This window comes from Camelus bactrianus, chromosome 2, assembly GCF_048773025.1.
Source record: "Camelus bactrianus isolate YW-2024 breed Bactrian camel chromosome 2, ASM4877302v1, whole genome shotgun sequence".
NCBI lineage: Eukaryota > Metazoa > Chordata > Mammalia > Artiodactyla > Camelidae > Camelus > Camelus bactrianus.
In genome coordinates this window covers 85064273-85091829 of record NC_133540.1, presented here as the reverse complement: position 1 = coordinate 85091829, position 27557 = coordinate 85064273, and the positions used below count along the sequence as shown (strand labels likewise).

Below are 27557 nucleotides of genomic sequence, written 5' to 3'. Positions count from 1 at the left end.
GACTCACAAAAATCTACATTTTGAGTCATGAGAATTTTAAATTGTATTTTCTTTTTTTCCTGTTTGTGTTAGTTTTATAGAACCTATTTGAGTATAAATCAGTTCAAGGAAATACATGTCAAAGTGGAACTATAATTGGTTTTGGCCTTGGATGTAGTATACCATCAGACGTTTGTATTTATAGGTATAGATTTTTAAATCCTATTTTCTTATTTTTGGGGTTGTAGTGTTTTTCCCCCTCATTAAGGAAAAAACTGGCTAATTTTCATGATGGTTTCATTATGGTGAGTGGTATTTCTAATACTTAGACTGTTAAGATAACTTATTAAATATTTTACTACCTTCAGGAAGAGATTTTATTAGGGGAAGAGAGGGCTTGAGAGAATAAGCTGCAAAGGAAAGCTAGGCGGGGTTAACAGAAGAAAAAAGCCTATGCGCATTATAAAGTGCTGCATGATCAATGAGCATTTTCTGGAGTCCCTCAGTGTGTGCTTGGAGCTGACATTGCAGCAAGTCTCATGGTTGTTCTGCAGAATGAAAACTGATTCCATTGTATTATCTAGCTCCTTGCAGACACCTGCCAACATACTCTTTTCTTCTCTATTAAGATCTTATTGTCTGAGTAGAATTCTGTGGTTAATTTCCATTCTTTTCCTCTTTTTTTTTAAATTTTGATATTATTAGTGAGTTTCCTTAGAAATGGTATGGTGAATTATCTACTTAGAAATAGTGATACATACTTTAATCAAAGAACTTCATTAATTAGGAGTAGTCACATGACTATTTAGTGATTCAGATTAAACGAGTCTATAAAGTTGTAGTGGGACATTTTTGTTTGCTTTTTAAAAATTTTGCTTTAGATTTTAAAAGAAGTGTGCGTTATAGATTTAAGTAAATTTATTTGACATTTTCTTTGGTCACTTAAAATTTCAGCATATAACAGATTTTAGAAGTCTTATTTATTTTCTGGGGAGAACCCACTTGTACATAGTTTTGTGCCTTAAGTATAGGTTTTTCTAATGCTATCTTAAAATTTGGCTTTTCATTATTTCCACTAAAATGTTAAACTTGTTTAATATCATGTTAAGATTTTGTATTACCTAGTTTGTTCATAGTTACTAGTTAGTTACTAAGGTTATTGTACCTCTGTAATTTTAATTGTTCATCCTGATATTCAATTTGGTTCCTATATACCTGTCACATTAAACCATACTAAGTGAGTAATTTTCTCTTTATTAGTATTATTTGATTTAACTGAGTATTTGTCAGTTATTGGCAGACTAGAAGTGAAAATTTTCCAGGTGGTAATAAAATATACTTCTTTTCCAAAATTAAAAGTACTCACAATGACCAGGTGCTAACAATAACAGTTTAAAGAGGATAAACTTGCTAACTCTGAAGCTAAATGTACTGTTTTCTAAAGTACCTCATATTGCAAGTGAATAGATACATATTATACATTGAGCTTTCTAGAAAAAAATTTTAATGGGTTAGCTCCTTGTATAAATGTCCAGTAATGAATAATGAAATTCATCTATATACCACAGTGACAGTTTTATTACTGTGTCTAATATTGAGCTATTTGAAGTTTGTCACCATAATATTCATCTTTATGATTTTATTTATTGAATATCTGGAGTTTTATGTGAATTTGTTTATTTACATTAAACATTGGATTCTTTCTGTTTTTTCTGCCTTTGAATTTAACTTGGTTTTTTGAACGATACATTTTTTAAAGGTACTTTTATTTAAATCTTAATAAAAAGAAAATTAAAATCAGTATCATCAGTGAATTAGTGCAGCTCAATTCTAATAATGCTGTCATTTGCCTTTTAATTGGTGACTGTTTATGATATATACCTGTGTGTATTTAACCTAAATTTTTAGATGATAACCAACATCTTAATTAAAATATTGTAAGTTACTTAAACTTATAATAAAACGAGAAGACTGATACCAATTTATATGATTGCTTCTCAGTTATCCAGTAATGGTAATGGACTTAATAGAATAACTTGGTTATTTTAATTATCTGGATAATCCAGTCAGTAAAATCTTCTCCAAACCAAAGTAGTCAAAATGTTTCTTGTCCTTTTGCCCACCTTAACTAATGCTCAAGAAAATGGTCAAATACAGATGATAGAAAAGGCCTAGGAGCCTATATGAATATCTCTCTTTTTTTGTATTGCTTATGTTATTTTTGCTGAGACATAATTGTAATTTTAGAATTTTGATGTTCTTCCTCTAAGTTATATGTAATAATGGATCTTAGTACTTAGAAAGCTCAAAAAGAAGAAAAAGTCCTCCAAACTTTTTTTTGTATATTCCAAATTTGTGCAACCAAGTGCTGTTTATATATTTTTTATATGAAAATATGAAACATATGAGAAGCTGTTTCAGAAACTTAATTATTGTATATTCTAGTTTTATTATTTCTGCTTGAACTAGTTTTAGTTGTTTTCTGTAAGGATTGCTTTAGAAATGAGAAATTTTACAAATACTTCTCAAATACTTCTGTCTTTTAATTTTAATTAAATTAAACATTCTTTCTTCGCATATAGCATTTGATACATTTTTGCTTTAGAAGAGTAGCAATTATTTTGAAAATAAAAATATTTTTAATATTAAGTATAATAACTCTCATGCCTAATCTTGTTCCTTTGTTATCTAGAGCCAGGGTTTCTAGCTTTATGTGTAGTTGATTTTGCAGGTTGTAATATATAAGCTAAAAGCTCCAAATCTTTATGGTTGTTCCTTAGAGATACAGTGGGTTGAAGATTTGGCTGAACCCTTTAGGGTGTAACTTTAAAGGGTCAGGTTTAGACTTATTAAGTAGGTTTACTATGGAATCATTTCTTGCTCTGTATTTATCTTAACGTTAGAAAGTTTTTAATAAAATAAGCTTAAAAGAATAATAGAGATAGTGTTTCCTTTTAATTTTGGCTAGTGGGCTAGTGGTAAATAATGCGTTTTCATTCAAACAGAAGAAATCCACTTGCTATTTATCATAAAAATTATTTTTAGTGATGATATAAAATCTCCATGAAGTAGATTCTTTCAACAGTTATTTGCTGTATTTCTTTTTATTCTGTAAGGTATATTGGCTTATGCAATGCACATCATTTATATATTATATCGGTTAAGTCTTCCATGGATTTATTTGTAAAGTTCTATATCTATATAGTTAGCATAACACTGGTGACATTTTTTCACTAGCAAGAATTGGAGGAGTTACTCTTAGGACATAAGTATAAGTTGATCTAGAGACAGAAAAATTTAGCTAAATATGTAAATTATTCGAATTGATAAAAGTAGCATTTTCCGTTCACTAAGAGGTTTTAAAAAGATTAGACATGTTGGGCAAACTGAATCTTATAATTTCACTCCAGTATTTATTGAGCACCTTCAATGTGCTACGCATTTGAAATTCAATGAGATTAGTCCAGCTAACTTTGCTTCACAAAAGTAAAAATTTAGAGGGTAGAATGTGTGTCATTGGTATTTAAACATTCTTGAATTCAGGATGTGTACGGATATGTATTTGAATATTAGTATTTTACTTCATTTGTTCATCTGAATACTTTGAAACCCATGTTTTCAGTGTTCTGAATTTTTAATAAGCAAGTAGTTTTCTTTAAGCTCCTTTAGATTATCTTTTTATGCTTATCTATTTAATTGTTATGCATATTTCTGAGTATCAGAATGTCGAGAAATTTCCCTGGATTCCATTTTTTTTTTATCCATAAAGATAAGTCTATTACCAGTTAAATCAGTATATTTTTATACATAGTGTATATGTGTATGTTCATACAACACACTCATATATGCTTACATATACTCTTCATTTGTGTTCCTGCTGTATTATGCATTATGAATACTCTTAATTTGAAAGTCAAGTCTATCTTGAAGGGAGGGGCAGAAGTTGGAACATTGCTTTCACACACCCACTTTTGGAGAATGTGTAGGGGAGTATTAAAAAACAACTAAAAGGCACACTTAGGTTAATCAATAATCCCTGTAAAGAAGAATGATATTTTAGTGGAGTATGAAGGCTCCAAACAGCTTGCAAAAAGATATAGAAGTATGTGAAATAATCTATTACTGTCACATGAGAGTAAAGGCAGAGTGTCCAAATGACACTAGTCCCACATTAATCCAACATAGTCTACTGGTTAATGTGGAACATGCTGTGGAGGATGCATTAGGAAAGGTCTACATCATGTATTACCTCTATATGCTTGTAGCAACATTGGCACTCTGCTGGTTCTGAATTATTAGGGGCCTTGACTGAAGAACTCATTCTGGTATGAAGTGACTTGATCACTACAAAGTTGCTGAGTGTCAAAGTCCTGCTTAACCACTGGTTTGGCTTAGTATATGGCCTCCAAATTTGCCAAGACAAAGGCCTTTCAGGTGTTCATAAATGTCTGTGAGATAACTTTTGGTTCCATAAGTGGGTAGATTAATATTGGCCATTAATATTGGTCTTGGATGGAACCACACTTCTAACTAACTGTCTATATTTGCAAATATACATATATGTTGTACATAGGATGCCCACATAATTTTATGGCGGCAATAGAAATTGAATATGTTAGTTACAATTTATTAAAAATTTAAGTTATTACATGGAGGAATTGTACCATTATATGTTTTATAATTTTATTTAAAAAAATAACTTTTCCAGAAGGAAAAAAAAACTAAGTAGCATTGTTCTACATATTTTACGGATATCTTTGAAGTGTGACTTAATGGAAGATAACTAGATTCACGTATTTGCTTTTATATTCTGTTATACATTATTTTTGAGGAAGTCTAAGAAGAAAATGTAATCATATTTATATGAGGGTTAAAAAAGGGGAAGAATATTTTAATAACACTTTCTAATAATTGTGGATATTCTTGATTGATACCACTCCTAAAACTACTCAAATGGTAGTTTCCTGGAGGTTAGTTGCAGTGTGGAATCTGAAACATTATAAATGAATTTTCTAAACTTTGTTCAATTAAAACCCACTGGTTTATTGTGCATTTTGAATAGATCTTTTACTTGTGTGGGATTTTGTAGCCTCATACATTGGTCAATTGGAAAATACTGATTTACTGACTTACAAATATTGCTACATTTTATTCTACGATGTCAAAAAATAGTATTTGCTAATATAATTATTGATCTCCTTAGAAAAGTAAAAACCTGGAAAGCTGTCATATTTAGTGCCAGATAGAAGTTCCAGAATTCTAATTTATACTTCAAAGCTTGAATTTATCACTGATGACAAAGAAAGTGAGTTGTTTTCTTTGAAAATGATATCTGTGTTCCATTCAAAAACTGTTAGCTAACTCACATTTACACAAGTGTTTTTCTTGAGACAACTACATTACTGACTGCAGCAGAAATGTTTCCCATTTTGTCACACAGAATTTTAAAAAGTAATATACATAAGGTTGAAAAATTTTAAATTAGTACTTTTTTACTACTTCATAGTGGAAACTCACCTGTTTTTCCCCTGTTTAATTATGAGTGCATGGTAGAGAAGAATATGATTTGTGCTATGTTTATGATTAGTGTTAAGGGGCCAATAGTTTTACCTGCCAAACTTATATCATCAGGGCAGATGTCAACACAGTAAAACAGGCAAATAACATTTTAAATTTATAAAAATAATTTTGACCTCACAGACCCTCCAAAAGAGTCTTGAGGATTCCCATGAATCCTGTGAACCACACTTGAATAACCACTGGCTTAGTATATTGCCCAAATTTACAATCACTAATAGTGTGAAACTAAGATTGAGACTTAAGTCTATTTGACCCATATGTTTTCTTTTTACCATTTTGTCAAATTTCTTAATTTATCACATGGTCCCAATTACTTTAATCTCTTTTGTCACTCCTTCTAAAGTATCTCTGTCCTTCAACTACAACATAGCAGGTTTAAGAAGTAGGAAAAACTTTGTGGAAAAATATTTTTTTAATGTATAAATATAAATATATATAAGCCCTAGATCAGTCATTCAGAACTTATGAAAAAGGATTCTGAGTACTCCCAGGTGAAATAGTGAGTGAAAGAAGCTAGAAGTAATTGGAAAGTGGTTTTGCTTGTAGAATTATATTATGTAAGTAACACTTTTGATTTTGATAAAGATAATAATTTAAAACCTAAATGGGTTTGTAAATTCCATCAAATGTCTTGTGTTATAATTCTGAATAATTAGGAAAGGAGTTTATAAATTATAACTACTTGAATACTCATTTTAGCAAGTAGAAACAAATATATGAAGTATTTGTCGAATTTGAATTTTTTAATTTGAAGGCTTTTAGGCATCTTTTCTATCCTATCAGAGATGCTAGCTGGTTTTCATTCAGTCATGAGAAGTTCTTTCTCTGAGACTAGTTCTGTTTTGTATTGTCTATGAAAATGAAAAAAAAGATTAAGATAATATATATTTTGGTTATCCAAAGATTAAGCTGTTTCAGATTCCTTTGCATAGTAGCAAATTAAGTCATTTAAAATCTACTTTATACTTTTCTCTTGTATTAACATGTACTATGATTTTGCCACAATTTCATTTTGAAATTGAGATTGAAATCACATGTTCCCATGGGAAAAGAGAAATGCCAGTAACATCTGCACATCTCAGTCTTTTTTTTTTTTTTAACATTTTTACTGATTTATAATCATTTTACAATGTTGTGTCAAATTCCAGTGTAGAACACAGTTTTTCAGTTACATGTGAACATATATCTATTCATTGTCACATTTTTTCCTCTGTGAGCTACTGTAAGATCTTGTATGTATATTTCCCTGTGCCATACAGTATAATCTTGTTTATCTGTTCTCCAATTTTGAAGTCCCAGTCTTCCCCTTCCCACCCCCTGCCCCCTTGGCAACCACAAGTTTGTATTCTATGTTTATGAGTCTATTTCTGTTTTGTATTCATGCTTTGTTTGTTTGTTTTAGATTCCACGTATGAGCGATCTCATATGGTATTTTTCTTTCTCTCTGGCTTACTTCACTTAGAATGACATTCTCCAGGAGCATCCATGTTGCTGCAAATGGCGTTATGCTGTCATTTTTATGGCTGAATAGTATACCATTGTGTAAATATACCACATCTTCTTTATCCAGTCATCTGTTGAAGGATATTTAGGCTGTTTCTATGTCTTGACTATTCTAAATAGTGCTGCTATGAACATTGGGGTGCAGGTGTCATTTTGAAGTAGGGTTCCTCCTGAATATATGCCCAGGAGCGGGATTCCTGGGTCATACGGTAAGTTTATTCCTAGTCTTATGAGGAATCTCCATACTGTTTTCCACAGTGGCTGCACCAAACTGCATTCCCACCAGCAGTGTAGGAGGATTCCCTTTTCTCCATAGACTTTACAGCATTTGTCATTTGTGGACTTCTGAATGATGGCCATTCTGACTGGTGTGTGGTGATACTTCACTGTAGTTTTGATTTGCATTTCTCTGATAATTAGTGATATTGAGCATTTTTTCATGCTGCACATCTCAGTCTTTACACTTCTCAAATTCTATAGCTCTTCTCCTCGCCTCCAAATTCCAAGGGACTGTTGAGATGAGGAACAGTGTTAAGCCAATATTATACTGCTTATTGGTGTTTTCTGTTGTCTGGTTCCTTCTTTAGTCTCTGTCCTTTTATTTAATTTCTTTCTCTGAATTTTGATGCCTGTTGCCCACTTTATTTTGATTTCTTATTCCTGCTACAGATTGTCTAGATTCTGATCCTCTACTTGATGTTTGGATATTGTGACCAACCTAATTCCTTGTTTTCACACAGATCTCATTTGTTGGCCATCTCATTTGTCTAACTAGTGTTTATCCTTAACTGGTTCTAACCTTGAATTTGTCTTGTTGCCATTTCCCTAGTCCTTGTCACATGTTCTACATTTGTAATTTATGCTCTGTCATCATAAAAATATCAACATGTATTTGTATGAACTGTTTAAGCAAGTTTGAGAAATACAGTTTCTAAATTCTTACTATTTCATAAGGAAATACTGTATAAGGTTTTCCAAAAACATGTGCTGGTGTTTAAGTGTTCACAGATATTGGAAAGTTTTCCTTTTTAATATTTTGTCACACTTGTACAATATTTTGTTATTTTCTCAAAATGTCTTTGTCAGTGTCTTTTTCCTGATTTTCTTAGTTTTATCAATGAAATAAAGTAAATGGAGATAATAGTGGATAGAAAGTTGCTCTCTGCTGTAAAACTATTTATTTAAAGAACCAAAATATTAAAATTAAGTCCTATATATGTCATTTAAAAAAATCTTGGCTGGTGATCATCATTTTGTAAATATTTTCTGAATTACAAAGAATATATCTTTTTCAGAATGATAGGTAAGAGAATGCTGAACTATGTTGACATTAATTTTTACATACTTGTAGATTATATTTAATGGGCTTTCTTTTTATTGTCCTGAGCTTATAGTGTTATTATATGATTTTCTGTGAATAGTTTTATTCTTGGTGTCTTCAGTGACTTAGCATTGTATTTTGAACACATTAAATACTTGGTTTTCACTTTAATTTGAGTTACATTTGTATAATTAAAGAATTACCTTCTTGTCTTTTTCCCTTGAGAAGTTCTTTGAACTCTTATTTTTGGTTAGGTATAGACAGGAAATGAGGAAGATGAACTAAAAGTCAGTCATATTACTCAGATCAACCCAAGTGATCAGTAAGTTGAAATTTTAAGACTTATAATCTTCATATGTTATTTGAAATAAGTATTTTTTTATTCTTGTGTTTCTTTAAAGTTAATTTGTATCATACAGTTTCTCTAAGATCCCTTCTAGATGTAAAAGCCTTAACTAGAACTGTTAAGATAGTGGCTTCAGTAAGTGGTGTGTATCTCCCATGTATTTCTAAAGCTTTATAACCTGTTTTACTGTGTTATTTCACATTTAAGAACCAAAGCCAAGTTCAATTTTGTACCTGAACTATCTATTATTTGACATCCTTCTACCCATCAACTTTATTTTTACCATTTAATCTGAACTATTTGCCTTTACATTGTATTTGAATACTCTTTTACTGCTCACATTGTCTACTTGCTACCCTCCTCATCTATTCATTCATCTATTCCTTATTCAAAATCATACTCCTTCCCTAGGGTTTTCTTTCTCTAGACTTTCAGGCTATCTCCTACCCTTTTCTGCTCTTAAAGAGTAATTTAAGACTGTGTATTTAAAATATTATGCAGTTTCTATAATGTTCTTGATTAAATGTTAAATTCTTTAATGTGGATATCTTGGTGCTCTTTAAATTTTAAGAAAGTACTTATGTATTTATGTAAGAGATATTTCATCCCACAAAAGAATTTGAAGTAACTTATGAAAGTGTATATTCTGAAAAGTAAAAATACAAATGGCAAAATTAGTAAATTAAGACCAGAGGTAAAAGTAGTATTCAGAAGTGCATATACAATATGTAATTGCTAGGCTAAGATTGAATTAGCTAGCAACCAGAGCCAAATTGGAGACTTGATGAGTTTTGTGGTTTGTGTTATTCATGAGCTCCATAAGCATACTGGATGATCTGGAGAACTGATATATTTTGTGCAGTTTAGGTCTTAGAAGAAATTTCTCTTTGGGCCCCTATATTGGAGGTACTGCTTGTTGTAGTAAATAATTTCTTCAGCATTCCAAAAGTAAACAAGCTTCATACTATTTCTATAGAACATAAGCCAACGGTTTACTTGATAAAATTCAGTTGGGTTAAAAAAAATAGTACTGTAGTCTGAATACTCAGTTTTCTGGTGGTCTGGTTTGTTTCAAGAAAAATTTAGAATATCTAGAACAGCGGTTGCAAGCTTGTGGCTTCTTGGCTGTATCAGAATTAGAAATGTGTTTTGTATAGCTGATGTAATGTTGGTCCACCTGATGACCATTTATTTACATTTTCTTTAGTGTATCTCAGAACTTCTGTGTAGTTTTCACTGTTCAGTTCTTGCAAATGTTTTGTTAAATTTATCTGTCAGGGAGAAAAACTTACCTACTCTCTTAGGTTTAGTGAATGAGACCTGTGAATTAAACTGATACCAGAATAACAGGAGAGATTTATTATACATGCACACGGGGACCTCACAGAAAAGAACTGAAAACCCAGAGAGGAAGTTAGGCTTGGGAGTTACGTATCATTTTAACAAATGGTGATAAATTGTGTTCTGACTAGCCAAAGGAAAAGAGATTTAGGCTTCTAGGGCAGTAAATTGTAGGAAGGTAACTATATGGGAAAACTTAATTGGTAGACAAGAAATTTATTTACCCCTTATTTATTTTTGAGATTTCTTATGCAGATTTAAGTTGGAGCCATCATCAGTGAAAAGAGGCATTTCCAGTATTTCAGAGTTTTTCTCTTTCTGGTTTGGGAGAAGGCAGGAGGGAACACTTCACAAAGGGAAATACATGTCCTTCTTCTAGGCAGAAAGGGGCAGGGCGAAGAGTTCCTTCTGCATCTGTCTCTCAGTTGCCTTCAGTCAAAATAATCCTTATGCCAAAGTGGCATATTTTAGGGTGGCATATTCTAATCCCTTTATCCCCTAAGTGTTTTATGGTTTTTAAAGTTACTGTAAATGGTAATTCTTTTTATTTTATTTAGCAGTTGTTTGTTGCTTATATATAGGAATGCAGTGGACATCTGTATATTGACCTTGTATTCTATAGGCTTGCTAAATTCATTTAGTTCTACCAGGGTTGTGTTTTTTGTTGTTGTTTTGTTTTTGTTTGTTTGTTTTTGGTAGATGGTAGAATTTTCTACATACATCGTCGTCTATGCAGGTAAAGTCAGTTTTTCTCCCCTTCTCCCCTACCTTTATGCCTTTAATTTTTTTTTCTTGCCTTATTGCCCTAGGTAGTACATCTAATAAAATGTTGAATAGAATTGGTGACCTGTGGACAATATTGCCTTGCTCCTGATCTTAGGGAGAAAAGTGTTTAGTCTTCATAGAATGTCATCTATACTTTTTTCTCAACTCCTTTATCTGGTTGAGATGTTCCTGTCTATTCCTAGTTTGCTAATAATTTTTATTATCAAAAGATACTGAATTGTCAGGTGTTTTATCTGTATCTTTTGAGATAATCTTACGAGTTTCCTCCTTTATTTTGTTATTTTGTAAGTTATGTTAATTGACTCTTGGATTTTTTTTTTTTTTTAAACGAAGGTACTGGGGATTGAACCCAGGACTTCATGCACACCAAGCATGCTCTCTGCTACTGAGCTATCCCCCTCACTCACTTACTCTTGGTTTTTAAACCAACTTTGTATTCTAGGGATAAACTTCCTTTGGCCATAATGTATGACCTCCTTTTGGATATGGCTAGATTTGGTTTACTAATATCTTATGAAGGATTATTATTCTTCACAAGGCATATTGGTCTTTAGTTTTCTTTAAAAAAACCTTTGACTGTTTTTGTGTCGAGAAATGTTATCCTCATAAAGTGGAAGTATATCTTTCTTTTCTATTTTCTGAAGCTTGTGTATAATTGAATGATTGAATTTACCGGTGAAGCCTTCTGTACCCAGTGTTTTGTTTGTGGGAAAATTTTTAATAAAAAATTCACTTTCTTTGGCAGATACATAGCTATTTAGCTTTTTTTCTGGTCAGTTCTGGTAATTTTAAGTCTGGTAAGGAATTTGTCTATTTCAATCTAAGTTTAATTAATTGACATAGAGTTGTTCATAATAGTCCTGTACTCTTTAAATAATGGTAAGATCTGTAATAATCTTCCCTCTTTCAATCCTGATACTGGTAATTTGCATTTTCTCTTTTTATTGGATAGTCTAATATGAAATCTATCAATTTTATTTTTTGTAAACTTCGATTTTCATTTCATGTCATTGATTTTTCTGTATTCACTTTCTGTTTCATTGACTTCTACTCATGTGGATTTAATTTGTTCTTATTTTAAATGGAAACTTAGATTATTGTTTTTAATGTTTCTTTTTTTCTATTATGATATTAAAAGCTATAAATTTTCTTTCTGTGCACTGCTTCAGGTATATACCACAAATTTTTCTGTGTTGTATTTTCATTATTGTTTTGTTCTCAGTGTTTTATAATTTTTCTTGTGATTTCCTCTTTGAATTATTCTGCCTTTCTCAACTGGAATTTCATGGGAGAATTAAGCTCCAGTGCTTAAGATATCTCTTTTCTCGTGTGCATGTATAATGATACTGTTTATATATCATCCCTGGGAGAATTGGGAAAATAGTCACTCAAATCATTTTTGGTCATCTGTGGTTTAGATGAGGAACTATTTTTGAGAAAGGTTCTATGGGTCATTTAAAAGTGTTTCATTTCTAAAATGTTGGGATGTTACAGGTTTCCAATTTAATTATGTGTGGTCAGAGAATATACTATACTATGATTTCACTTCTTTTAACTGTATTGAAACTTGTTTTGTGGTCCCAAATATGGTTCATTTCGGTAAATGTTCCATGCATAACTAACAACTGCAGTTGTTAGGATGAATGGGATGAGTGTTCCATAAATGTCAACTAGATTATGTTAGTTAATAATGTTCAAGTCTTTTATATTCTGGCTGATTTTTCTGTCTACTTGTCTATCAGCTACTGAGAGATGAGTTTTGAAATCTTCAACTGTAATTATAGAGAGGCTCGTTTTTTCTTTCTAATCTGTTGGGTTTTGCTGCATTGTATTTTGGATCTCTTTTATGAGATACATAAACATTTAGGATTATTGTTTCTTCTTGCTAAATTGATCTTTTTATGTAATTAAATGTCCATCTTTATCTTTGCTAGTATTCTTCGTTTTGTCAGGATTCTACTTTGTCTGATATTAATAGCTCTACCAACTTTGCTAAGACTAGTGTTTTCAAGACATATTTCTCCATTCTTCTAACCTCTCTCTGTCTTTATATTTAAAACGTGTTTTTTGTAGACAGCAAATAGTTAGCTCTTGCCTTTTTATCCAGAATGTCAATCTCTGCCTTTTAATCAGTATATCTGGTCCATTTTCACTGCATGTAATTACCAGTATTTTATGTTTGAGTCTGCTATCTTGCTAGTTGTTTTCTGTTTGTCCCATTTGTTATTGCTCCTTTTTTCCACTGTTCGTGTATTTTACTTGATTATTTTTATTACCTTTTTTGCTTTATTACCTCTTTTTATTATTTTTAGGTAGTTGTTTTAGGGTTTGCAGTATAGATGTTTTAACCTATAGCTGCCTTCATATACTAATACACCACTTCATGCTTCATATATAAAAACCTTATAATTGTATATTTTACTTATCCTATGTCTCTTATGGGATTATTGTTATATATTTTTTCTACGTATGTTATGAATCTCCAGAATAGAGTGTTGTTATTTAAAGATATTTTCTTAAATGAGGAAAGGGAATACACATATTTTTTATATCATTTCTGATATTCATTACATGAATCCAGTTTTATTAATTATCAATTTGAAGAATTCCCATCCACTTGAATAATTTTCCTTGATGTTTCTTATAGTGCAGGTCTGCTGACAAAAATTTTCTAAGATTTTGTCTATAAATATCTATTTCCTCTTATGTTTGAAGTGTATTTTAACTGTATATTGTGTTCTTGGTTGTAAGATTTTTTTCTTTCAGCACTTCAAAATAGAATCTTTCTTTTGTCTTCTGGCGTCCATTCTGTTTGATAAGAAGTCAGTAGTCATTCTTATCTTTCTTCCTTTGTACACACTGTCTTTTTTCCTCTGGCTGTTGTAAGATTTTTTTTTTCTTTATTATTGATTTTCAGTGGGTTTATTGTTACATGCCTTGGTGCAGTTTTCTTTGTGTTTATCCTGCTTGAAATTTGTTGAGCTTACTGAATTTGAGTTTATATTTTTCTCTTTATAAGAATTTCTCAGCATTATTTCTTCAAGTATTTTTTCTACCCTCCTCCTCCTCTCTTCCTGGGATTCCAGTTACACAAGGTAACATTGCCTCTGTACATTTTTTCAGCCTTTTGTCTCTTGATGCTTTAGTTTGAATAATTTCTATTGCTCTGTCTCAAGTTCATTGGTCTTTTCTTCTGCAGTTTCATCCAAGGAATTTTTATATGTCATTCAGTGAATTTTTTTATAACAAATACTGTATTTTTCAGCTATGTAAATTTTGTTTGATCTTTTATTTTTATAGATTTTATTTCTCTCTTCAATATGTCCACATTTTTCTTTGAATCCTTGAGCATATTTAAAAGAGCTTAAAAGTCCTTGTCTGTTAATTCCATGCTTGTCATTTCAAGGTCTGTTTCTTTTTATGTTTTTCCCCTAGTTATGCGACATAATTTCTTGCTTCTTTGCAAGTCCAGTAACTTTTCTTTGATGCTTAACACTGTGATATTACATTGTCAGAAAATGTCTGAATATTGTTGTCTTTCTTTAAAAAGTATTGAATTTATTTTTGGCCAGCAGGTTACTTGCAGATAAGCTTCATTCTTTTGAAGCTTATTTTAAGCATTTTTATATCATCTTTCTAGTATTCTAGTAGAGTAGTCCTTCTCATTTGTATGTGTGGCCTTTCTGGATTCTGTACCAGATACCCCAGGTATTCAGAGAAATCCTTTTCCTATAGCTAGTTGAATCTTAATGTATCCCAACTCTGCAGGAGCTCCTATAGTTATTAGGTCATAATTCCCTGATGGTTCTATTCCAGGTTCTTCTCACCAGTTTTCTGCCCTACAAATTTTAGCTTTTTCAGCTTCTCTAATCTCTCCAATGGTCATTGTCTTCTGAACTAAATAGAACTTGAGTTCTCTGCCTTATTTTCCTCAAGTACTGCTGGCTATAACAAAAAGATGGGGAAGTTGTAGGCTTCACTTTATTTTTTTCCAGTCATCATATTTTTATTTTGCCTGCTGTCCATTGTCTGAAAAGAGATGGGAAGCTTAGTCAAGTACTATTTACTTTGCTGTGGCTATAAACCATATAATCACTATATTTAAACTTCTGGATTGTGGAGAGAATTATACTAAAATAGACTGAGTAAGCTGTGGCAAATTTGCATTGAAATATCTTTTGTGGCTAATAGGGTGCCACATCTTATAATCTTTCTAGCCCTCATCTGTTTAGTTATAAAGTCATTTCATATTGTGTACATGCAGTATTTACTCAACAGATAACAGTGTCAAGCAGTTCCAGTTGCGGATGCATGTGGCACAACTGACTGCCAGTGTTAACTCTTGATAGTGTACTGTGTTTGTATAGCAGCATCTAATATGCTTATGTTTCATAGTACATATTAAGGAGGCCTGAACATACTTAGTGAAAAATTCTAAAAATTGCTCTCAGCTTCCTATGTTTAGAAAAGTAAATACATTTTGAAGCAATTTAAAATAAACTGTTTCAGGTTACTACTAATGGCAAACACTCTATTGTCAATTGTTTAGGAATAGGATGGAAAACTTTATTAATTGTAAAATCTCAGAAAACTTGGAAAATATAGAATGGTTCAAATAAAGTTAAAATGAACAATGTTATTATGGTATATGTTTCCTTTCAGTCCATTCTCTGTGCAAATACAGATATATCACCTTTTTTATAAATTGGGACCATATTGTTTTAAAGTATTATATATCTTGATTTTTCCCGCTTCTATGTTATTTATTTTCTATGTCCTTAAATATTTGCTGGAAGTATCAATTTAAATAAATCTTTCAAAATTATCTTTTTTTTGGATATTATAAATAATTCTGCAATGAGTGTTTTTCTGTGCTTCCTCTGGATTTCAGAAAATTTCTAGTAGATTTCTAGTTCAAGGGATATGGATTTTGAAACTTTTGTTAATTACATTAATACATATTCATTGTAAAGATTTTGAAGCATATAGGAAAAATACAGCATTTTAATATTTACATCTCAATTTTTTGCTCACATCTGAATTTTTACTAGACTTGAGAATTTTGTGTCCTAACCTTTAACATATACATGCCTTGAGCTTTTTTCTATTTTATTAATTTTTCTGAAAATGATTCTTTTGGTGATTTCGTACTGTTCTAGCTTGAGAATATAACTTACTGTGAATTTATATTATTTGTTATCTAGGTTATTTCTAGTTTTTCTACTAGAAAAACATTTGTTAAATGTCTTCTGGCCATTTTGCTAGGGAAAAATGGCTTTATGTTTTGAGAGAATCTTTATGTATTGATATGAATCTTTTCAAATGTGGTAAATTTTTTTTCTGAGATTATTATTTACATTTTTTATAAGTTTTTTTGCAAAACCTTTTTATATAAAAGTGTCTTTTCTTTTCCTTTGTAATTAATTTCTCTTCTTTTATATTTAAAAACAGATTTTTCCCCTTAATATTCATCTATATGTTTTTTAACTCAGTCTTACTAGAATTAATTTTATATTGTAATACATGGTGTGATAAGTAAGACTGTCAACTTTTTTCTCCCAGCACCATTTAAGCAGGTGATTAATTAGTGAGGCCATACCTTTTATATTCCAGGATACCTATTCTTTACAGAATTACTACTTTTTTAACCAGGATTGGCTAAATCCTATGAATAATCCTTGAGTAAAAACAGAGCTTGACATTCAGTAGATCTGTAGTTAAACTTGAACACTAGTCCCCCAAAGGGATATATACATTTGGCATTACAGTTGTACTCGTGATAACAATCTAACTGCTGATGGAGAGGAGAGAGTAATCATAGTGGTGGTTGAGGTGGGGTTATCTGAAAGGTAGGGGTGGATGCCTGATTACAAGAGTCCAGTGATCCAGTTTTATCCATCAGTTCTTAGCATAGTGCTGAGTATATTAGAGGTATTTTGATGTGTTTGTTTAATAACTGAGAGGAAGCATGAGAAAGAAAAGTTCTGATGTCTTTTATGTGATTGATAAAATGTTTGGCTGTTTTTGAATGTAAACTAAAGCTAACAGCCGTTAGGATAACTAAATGCCTTTCAATTAAAAGAAGTTATTTTTGTCTTCATATATTAAACTACTTTCATGATGGAGCTATTAATTTTTATTTTTTAGACTGTGGTTTAATCTTGGTCTTGCATTCGTATTAAACTGGGGGCTTCTAGAAATTCTTATACCCAACCCATACTCCAGAATGATTAAATCAGAGTATCTGAGGATATGGCAGGCATCAGTACTTTTTCTGTTAATTCTAGTGTGTAGCTAAAGTTGAGAACCATTACTCTAAGGCTGTAGATAAAGAGAATTTAAAGCAATGTGCCCCAGAATTCTCCAAGTGTCTCAGTCAATTGAGGCTGCTATAATAACGTATTACAGACTGAGTGGTTTGTAAACAACAGAAATTTATGGCTGATAGTTCTGGAGGCTATAAGTCTGAGATCTCAGGGTGCCAGTGTGGTGTCAGGTTCTACTGAAGACCCTCCTCCATGTTGTAGACAGCTGACTTCTTGTACTTTCATGTGGTGGAGAGCAAAGATAGGAAGCAAGTTCTCTTAAGACTCTTATAAGGGCATTAGTCCCATTCATGAAGGCTCTATCCTCATGACATCTAATCCTAATTACTTCCCAAAGGCCTCACCTTTTAATACCATTACATTGTGGGGTATATCTGAACGTATGATTTTAGGAGGGACACAAGGATTTTGGTCCATAGCACCAAGGAAGTAAAATTGCTTCTTTATTTTATGTTAAATGGAAAGCAGACCTTTGAATTCGCTGTCACTTTCTAAAAAAAATTCAGATGGGGAAATTCTGTAGTCTGTTATGATAGACTTTTTCAGTATTTAAATAGTCTGGACAATAATGTTCCTTTTGTGTTTTATAATACAAATCTATTTTGTTCTGTAATTAATGCACACAGAGACAAAGCTCTTCTGTGTTTCTTTTAGGATTCTGAAATTAATGATGGATTAAAAATATGAGTAAATCTCTGTTAGCACAAGAACATTTTTGTGTTTAATATTTTTTTAGCTTCAAAAAAGGATGTATACTCAACTGTATAAATGTTCGTTGCAATAATACTCTAGATGAAAAAGATATGCTTCATGGATATACTCTGTCAGAAAATTTTTTAAGGTGATGAAAGCTATGGAAAGCATAGAGATACATTTCAGAGTATCCAAGTAAAGGACTTGTCAAAGTTAAATATCTTTAGTGATACGATTCAACATATATTTATCGACTGCCTCCTAGGTGTCCTGCACTGCTCCTGGCTTAGACTGCAGCTGTGAAAAAGACAGATGAAGTTCCTACTTTGTAGGAACTTATATTTTAGTTGAGAAGACTGACAATATATAATTTGACTAGAAAATAAATAATACAATTTAATATTGGCATTGATACTATTAAAAAGTGAAGTCAAGATGATGGGATAGACTGTGACAGAGAGGAGTAGCTATTTTGTTCATGGGCTGAGAAAATAATACTCTGAGGAATGACTAATTTAAACAGAAACCTGAATGTTGAGAATAAGCTAGTTATTTGAAAATCTTAGTGATTCCAGGCAGAGGGAATTGTAGTTATACATTCCTGGGGTATGCCTCTATAGTTAATGTTTTGAAGGGGATTAGAAGAAGTAGAATTAAATAGAATATTTTATATAAGTTAATGGAAAATTGAGACATGTTTTCTTCAGTTAAATACGGGATTTCTTGCTGGAAGGTGCCTGGGAGACTGACATTTTCTTTGTCCTGATGGCTTTTTTTGTTGTTGTTGTTGTTCTTTTGTTCTTTTTTAATCCCCTCCCATTTTCCTCCTTTCCTTCTCTTTTTACCCTACTCCCACCCTCACCCTGCCTCCCCAGTGTGCCTGGGCAGGGTGCAGAGGCAGGCTACATTTCTTAGCAACCTATAGTGAAGGGCCCAGGGCAAGCATCAAAATAATTTCTGTGGTATAATCACTGATGTCCTGTTGTCATAACTTGAGGCAAATAGAGCCATGAATAGGAGATGTGTTGGGAAGACAGCGAGGATTGTTTAGAATGTTCTATAGCTACTTCTTCTTGGATTTGCTCACAAAAAGTAAGAATTCATTAAGATTTTTGATACCAAACTCTTCAAATTTTTGTATATCTTCTAATATAAGTTTTAGGTCACCTTTCTTAGCTAGGATATTTCACCTTCACATTTTTAAAGATTTGTGATTTGTTATGTTCATGACTCATCTAATTTAGTATGTATTCATTGGAGAATGTATTTGGGTATCATTTTGGGAAAGGATAGCTTTGATTTTGTTGGGGGATATGTGGTAGGTGCCAGATGTCCAATAGAAGAAATTTTGTAATTTTGGTATAATCTCCTTCGTGATTTGGGGTGAAGTTGTAGTATACTAAATTATCTTAATTTTCTTTCTCTGATATTAGACTGTTTATACTAAGGAATTACTTCTTGAGTTATTAATCATGACTCATGGGGCTTTTGACATTTGAACTATCTCTTTTCTTTTACAAAAATATGGATTTTGGATGAGGTTTTGCATATGCATGTATATTTCAAAGCCATTTTTCCAGCATATCATATAGACAACTTAGCCACATTTAAGAAGTCTTGAGCTTTGAGTGTCAAGTAGACATATTTTTAAATAATCTGACTCTATCAAAAAGAACATATTGCTGATGGCTATTCAGTTAATTTATTGGGTGTGTGTTTGCAATGAAACAGGATTTTCGTTTGCAATGAGAAACTAAAGTAAATAATGTGTTTGGATTATTTAAGGAGTTCAGTATGTAGACTTAAATATTTTTATTGCTCATTAAATCATAATTTGTATTATTTTATTATCATGACTCTAGGATCAAAGTCAAGGATATTTTAGTAAAACTTTTCTGCTCCATTGAATGTTTCTTTAAAACAAGTGAATACTCGTATACAATTAATAAGTAGATGGAATGATCATATGTTTCAATTTGCTTCTGACAATTTCAGTTTATACTTGTTTTCTTGAGGTAATTTGAAAAATGTTTTGATTTAGATTATATATATATGGATACCTAAAGTTAGGTGAATGATGGCAGTATAACTTTGAGGTTACATTGATTTGTATACAGTTTTTCCCAGTATTTTTATGTTTTGTACAATCAGATGATAGGGGCTGAATGTAAAGTATACTAACACACTTGAATACACCAAGTCAAAGAGTAGATAATATATTTAATGTGATGCTCATTCACCTGAGTTTTTTTGTCCTGGTTCAGTTTGGCTGAATGATATTTCTTGAAAGTGCTATTACAGTGTTCTCTTTTCTTTTAAAAGTTAAGAAATATTTACTGTAGTATTTCTTTATTTGTAGTGTTCTGATTAGAGTTGCTTAAATTTTGAGTGAAGTGTCCCCAATCCTATTTTTTCCCTATGTCATATTATTTTTAATGTGCTAATTTACAGAATGTGAGGTTTATCAGGATGCATTCATTGTGTTATAGCACAATTCTCTGTGCTGTAAATATTTGATAAACTTTGATTTCCATAATGTAAACAGCGTTCAGTATATGACTATAGGAATATAAGACTTGAGTGGTATTTGCATAATAACTGCTTTCCTACCTTCTACCACAAGCGCCCTTATTGTGGGTGGGATGTATTAGCAACACAAGATCTAACAACTATTTCAGAGCTGCACAGTTTAGAGTGATTGATGGAGAGTTGGAGGCTCAAAGGGTGCTATCCTGAGTTCTAAATAACCAGCAGACAAATAGAACATTTGAGTTAGAGAATGCTTATAGATCTCTTTCTAAAAATTGAGTTTATTAATTTCTTTCAAACATTTTAAATGTAGTAAATAAAATATGCTGTATCTGTGACATTTAGATGTGTGAAGTGCTGTGGTGGAAACAGATTTAGTAGAGACAGATCCTGCCAATCAGGAGTTACTGATCTCATTGAGACTCACATCCAGATTAATAAGCTAATAAACAATATCTGTTGAGTACAGCTGGCCATGAAGATTCTTTTAATAATGCAAGTGATAATTAATTTTTAATCTTTGTAATTTAAAATATTTAAATTTCATATTTGCTTAAATTCACTGCACAGTAGTCCTATTCTTAGGATGAAGACAAGACTTTTGTGGAAACACCATGTGACTCAAACTGCATACCTCCTGCTTCTTGTCTGCCAGCAGGCAACAAACTCAGTGAATTAGAAAGTAAGATTTCAGTGGGGAAACCAAGACAGGGCAAGTTATGATTAGTTCTATAGTTTGAGGGTATTTTCCCTACACATGTGTTTTCATGATTGTTATTTTCATGTATGTCTAGTAAAACTATTCCAAAATAAGAGTTAATGACATCTTACAAAGAGCAGCAAATTTCCAGGGGCCATTTGAGTAATTTTTGTGAACCTTTTACCAGGTCATGCCAAAAAATCCCCACAAACTTAGTTATGGAAAGCTTTTAATGTATCAGTCCTTTGAAATGATTCTTGGGGTCAGTGCTAAGCAATGAATTGAGTTAGTTGATAATAGCTACTTAAATATAAACTTCAGGATATAGAGGAGCTACTAAAATGTCTACATACTTTATGAAGTAATTTTGAAAAATATTGATTCTTGTTCACGCTGACATTTTATGAAATAATTTTATTTTTGATTCTTGACATGTACCTTGACGTAAATGTCTTTAACACTTAACGTTTTGGGTCATTAGCACAGCTTGTCAGAACACATCTTTCCTTCAGTTTAAGATTAGTGAGATAAAGTACTTTTGCAGCTGTGATAAACATCTGTTCATATAACTTTAAGACACCTGGGGTTTTCATTTTTCTTCTGTCTATTCTTGATTTCTACAGTGAAATCATTTACCAAGTAGTTTTAAAATGTGATCCAGCATTTAGAATTGAAGACTGGGAATAAATTTTTAACCCTGTTACATTTCTTTCCTTTAGAAAAATTATCATGTGAATTTTACATATACTTATATCCTAGTATTATTTGGGCTAATGTGTCATCCCCAAATAAGGAAGCATACAATGTGACTGCCCCTTTTCCAAAGCATTTTTTGATATGGGTGGAGGAGGGTAAGCATTGCTTTACATTTGGTTGTATATTACTATTTGGCTTCTGTGTGCAAATTCAGATTTTATGACTAATTTCTATGCAAAATACAATTAATTTTAAAATTAGAAAGTATCTTTCTGTAAGTTCATTGAGATTGATAATACAAATGTTCTAAAGCCTCACCTAAGAAAGAGTTAACATTTTTTTCTACCTTTAGGATTTTGAAACTTAGGGAAAATCACAAATGAGCAGAAGTAGAGTCTATTCTTATTACAGGCATAAAAATGAACCTTTTAAAAACTACCTTTTGACTCACTTAAAGCAAAACGAATGAGTAGAGAAAACTATTACAATAGGTAGCAGTAATCTGTTCCAGTAATTACTCAAATAAAAATTTGATTGAAATTTATCAGATTCGATACATATATATTTATGAATTCAAGTAAGCAAGTATCTAATGTCCTAATGTTACTGCTGCTCACCATCATTTGACATGCCGAGAATATTCTTGTTAGATTTCACCTAGATGTTGGAAATTGTTTATTCAGCAACTATTTTATTAAGCACCTGTAGTGTTCTTAGAACTTGGTTACATAAGTGACTGAGACATCATAATCCTTGACACCTTGGAACATTGTAAAGACTTTGACATTGATTTAAGTGAAATGGGAACCATTGGTCAGTTTTGAACAAAAGAGTGATAAGATCTGCTTTAGCTTTTCAAAAGAATTGGAATACATAGAAATCTAACTCTTAATTATTTGTGCCTGATTAAGTTTTAGGGGTGTGTGTGTGTGTGTGTGTGTGTGTGTATACATATATATAATTTATATAGGGTTCAATTTGTGGAATGATAGTCTACTGAAAATCCTCTCCTCTGTTGCTGCCCCCTGTAAAGTATTATCTCTGAGCAGTGAAGCCAATGAGAAGATGAAGATAGTAAAGACAAGGTTCTATACTTTCCTCTGAGAAAAAGTAAAGCAGGATTAAGACCTTTCTTTTCTTGGAGATGGGGAAGAGAGCACAGAAAAATATCATTTTAAGATATGTTTAATTGATGTGTCTATAGCACATCCAGGAAGAGATATCTAGTGGTTTAGATAATACTGAACTGAAGCTCAGCAGAGAAGTCCGTTTGGGAGAGAGAAATATTTGAAAATTATCAGTAGAATAAGTCATAGTTAAAACTTGTGTTTATAGATGACATTACCTTGCTGTATAAGTTAAGCAAAAAGAAAGAAACAAGATAGAATGAAGAGGACATATCAGTATTTAAATGAGTTAGCCAAGAAAGAGAAACTCAGAAGGTCCTGATTACAAAATATTTGAGATGATGTGCACATTTAATTGTGAACTGAACAGGAAAGAAATGATCTAGAAGGGAACATCTAAGCTGAATGAAAGTGGAAAGGTATAGGGTCCTAGCATGCAGTTAAATATGGATTTAATAGATAATAAAATGATAGAATTAGAGATGCTAGATATTAAAATGTAAAATTTCAGAGTTAGAAAAAGATATAAATGTTCAATGGTTAACCACGAGAGTAGATTATCATTGATTAGGTGGTATTTAAGATCCTTTCCACCTTTAAAATTTTAAGATTCTTGGCGTGGAGCATTCATATTTTTCTCTGTTAAATGTCAAAGAAAAATTGATACTAGTAATCTTGCTTTTTAATTGACTTAAATTTCCTCATATTTGATGTTTATTTAATAATACAATTTTATTATTTTTTATCATTTTTTGATAATACAACTTTGGTACAGTATGGCTTTCTGTCAATTATCTCCATTGAATTTAAAACTCCTATAAAACTTTGGAAATAATTTGATTTTGATTAAAAGAGTCTCTGTTCTCTGATTAATGAAATTAAACTAAAAATAAAAAATGGAAAGCTCTCTGGATAACCTCCAAATATCTGAAAATTAAACAGTGTATCTTAAAAATAATACACAGGTCAAAGAGGAAGCCTCCTGGGAAACTAAAAAATATTTTGAATTGAATGAAATATATCTGAATTTGTGGTATGCAGCTAAAGTAGTGCTTAGAGAGAAGTTTAAAACATTAAATGATTAAATGATTATATTTAAAAAAGAATAAAGTCAGTGAGGAATTAGAAAAAGAAGAACAATTTAAATCAAAGCAGGCAGAATGAAAGCAGTAATACAAATAAAAGTAGAAATCACTGAAACTGAAAGTAGAAACAAGAAAATAAAACTGAAAGTTGGTTCTTTTAAAGAATCGTTAAAACTGATCAAGAGACAGAAGACATAGTATCCCACCCACGTACATTATTAAAAGGTTAATAAGGGTGTATTATGAATTACTTTGCCAACTAATTTAACTTAGGTGAAATGGACAAATTCTGTGAAAAACACAAACTATCAAATCTCCCTGAAGATAAAATAAATAACCTGAATAATATTATATCTAACAGAGAAATAGTATTTCTAATTAAAAACCTTTCAGCGAAGAAAACTCCATGTCTGAATGGCTTTGTCCTCATCATTCCTACTCAACATAGTATTGAAGATCCTAGTCAGGTATGTTAAAAAAAAAAAAAAAAGCACAGAAATTGGAAAGAAATAAGTAAAACATCTTTCTTCACAGATGACATGATTGTCTATGCACAAAATCTAAAAAAAAAAGATACTTAAACTAATTAGTGAGTTTAGCAAGGTCTCATATTTCTGTATATTAGAAATGAACATTTGAAAAGTGAAGCATTTTTAAAGTATCAATTATAATAATACCAAAAACCAAGAAACATTTAAGGATAAAGTGTGTATGGAAACTATAAAACATTTATGAGAGAAATAAACAATAAGCTAAATAAATGAAAATATATATACTATATTCGTGATTTGGAAGATTCAGTCCTATTAAGATGTCATTCCCCTCCCTCATTCCCCCAAAATGGCCTGTAGAATTCAACACAGTTTGAATCAAAATCCTACCAGAGGTCGGATGGGTGTATCTCAGTGGTAGAGCGCGTGCTTAGCATGCACAAGGTCCTAGGTTCAATCCCCAGTCCCTCCATAAAAAAAAAAAAAAATCCTACCAGGCCTTTTTTTTCTTATTGATAGAAATCGGCAAACTGTTTCTAATATCTATATAGAAAAGACTCTAGAATACCCAAAACGATTTTGAAAAAAAGAACAAAGTTGGATTTCAAGACTTAATATAAAACTGTATTAACAAAGATATTGTGATATTGATGAAAGGATAGACATGGAAATTAATAGAATAGACAGTTTAGACAAAATCCATGTCTTGATTTTTCACAGAGATGCCTAGGTATCTTTTCTGAATAGAAAAAATACAGTCTTCTCAATGAATGGTGCTGGAACATTTGTATATACTTTTACAAAAGGAACTTCAACTCATGCTTGCACTTGATGCAAAAATTGACTTCAATTTGATCATAAATCTAGATATAAAAGATAAAACAATAAAACTCTAGAAGAGAACATAGAAAAATTTTGTGACCTTAGATTAGGCAAAAATATTTTCAATAGGACACAGTAAATGCAAAATAAAAGAAAAAAATGATAATTTGGACTTCATCCAATTTAACGAATGTTTGTTCTTCAAAAGATACTGAAAAACCGAAGAGACACACAATCAGCTTAGAGAAAACATTTGCAAACCATATGTCTTATAAAAAGACTTGTATCCTGACTATATTAAGGATTCTCACAACTCAGTAATGAGAGAACACAAACAACTGGACAAAAAATGAGGAAAAGGTTTTTGACAGATATTTCATGGAATAAAATGCACTGGTGGCAAATAAGCACAGGGAAAGATCCTCAGTATCATTCACTAATCACTAAGAAATTGGAGAGTAAAACAATGTTATTTTGTCGTAGTAGACCAGGGAGGAGGAATAAAAGAAAGGAAAAACTGACAATACCAAATGTTGGTGAGAATCCAAAGCATCCAGAACTCTCATTCATTTCAGGTGGGAAATCAAAATGGCACTGTAATTTGTAAGTCTAGCAGTATATTTAAGTTACAAGTTTTAATTTAATAATATATTAAAATTTAAGAGTATATTAAAATTTTAGAGTTTATAATTTAAATATACTCTTAACATATGACATGTCCTCATGTATTTATCTAAGGAAAATGGAAACATGCCTACATAAAGCCTTGTATTCAAATGTTCATTAACTGGTGAAGAGTTAAACAAGTTGAGGTGTATCCATATGATGGAATAATATTTTGTAATAAAAAGAAATGAACTACTGATGTATGCTATAGCATGCATGAATTTCAGAGGCATTGTGCATTTGTGAAGGAAGCTGCACTCAAAACTCTGGGTGACTCCATTTCATTCTGGAAAAGAAAAAATGAAACATCATGGTTGCTGGGGACAGAGGGTAGTAGTAAGGGATTGTCTATAAAAAGGGACAAGAGAAATTTTTGAGTAATAGAAATATTGTCTATCTTGATTGTGGTGGTAATTATATATTTGTAAAATTAATAGATTTATACAACTAATAATGGGTGAATTTTATTCTAAATTATACTTTGATAAACCTGGCTTTCAAAAAATTAATTGGATACAGAAGGAAAAAGAATGAGGGGAAAGAGTATAATATTTTCCTGGTTTTGCTCCTCTTGGGAAAATAAGCAATTGTTTTAATTGAATCTTACAATTACTTGATTTTGATGCCAAGACTTTTTTCATTCCTTTCAAACTAATTAGGTTGCATGTGTATTTCAGACTGAATTACATATACCAGCAAGTTAATAATTTATATCTCAAAATAATAAAAATTACTATGATAGGTCTTTTGGAATTTTTATTAGAAATAGGGAAAATAAGTTATTCTTGATATTTTTCTTTGAGGATCTTAAGTTTTTTCTTAATTATTTGCTAAGATTACAGTAGGAAACTACACTGTCATTTTTTTTAAAATGACAGACAAGTAAAAAAGTGAAATTTTCTCATTGATTTCACTCTTTGAGTACCACTGTTTATCACTTGGGTTTATGTATCTTGAAATCTTTTGTTTATGTTCTTGTAGGTACATACATTTTGTTTTTAAAATCTACTTGAGCAGACACATATCTTGCTTGCTTTTCTGAAGCTGGCATTTTTCACCTAATGTAATGTAATGTTGATATGTTTCTGCATCAATATTTGTATATTCATTCAGGAAATATTTTTAAGTACTTAATGTTTAAGGCTCATATTCTGGTTGTAAAGGACAAAGGAAGGACCAAAATGTGATCCTTGCCCAAGTGAATTTATATTCAAGTAAGAAGAAGATAATAAACAAATTGAGGGGAAAATGTCACTATTGTTAAGTTTCAGAAAGATAAATAATGAAGGCTAAAGAGATGAAAAGTAATGGAACAGAATGAGCAGGACAGGTGCATTAGGTAATTATGGTGTGGGCCTTTATATGTAGATTTGCTTTATTCTTCAGACAATATTTATTATTTCATAGGATAATTTATTTAATTATCTACTCTGTAGATAGGATTAAGTTTTTTTGTTATACTCAATACTATAATGAACATCCATGTGCGTATTTTTGCTTACATGTACAAGTGTTTTTGTAGACTAAATTCCTAGAAGGAAAATTGCATTTTAAAATGTTGATTGT

General features: G+C 31.3%; 1 protein-coding gene across 8 annotated transcripts in view; it reads left to right on the top strand.

Annotated features, from left to right (window-relative positions):
- The window catches only part of ANKRD17 (ankyrin repeat domain 17), a 155295-nt gene that overhangs the window by 32885 nt on the left and 94853 nt on the right, over nucleotides 1-27557 (top strand). The gene's annotated exons all lie outside the window — the stretch shown is intronic.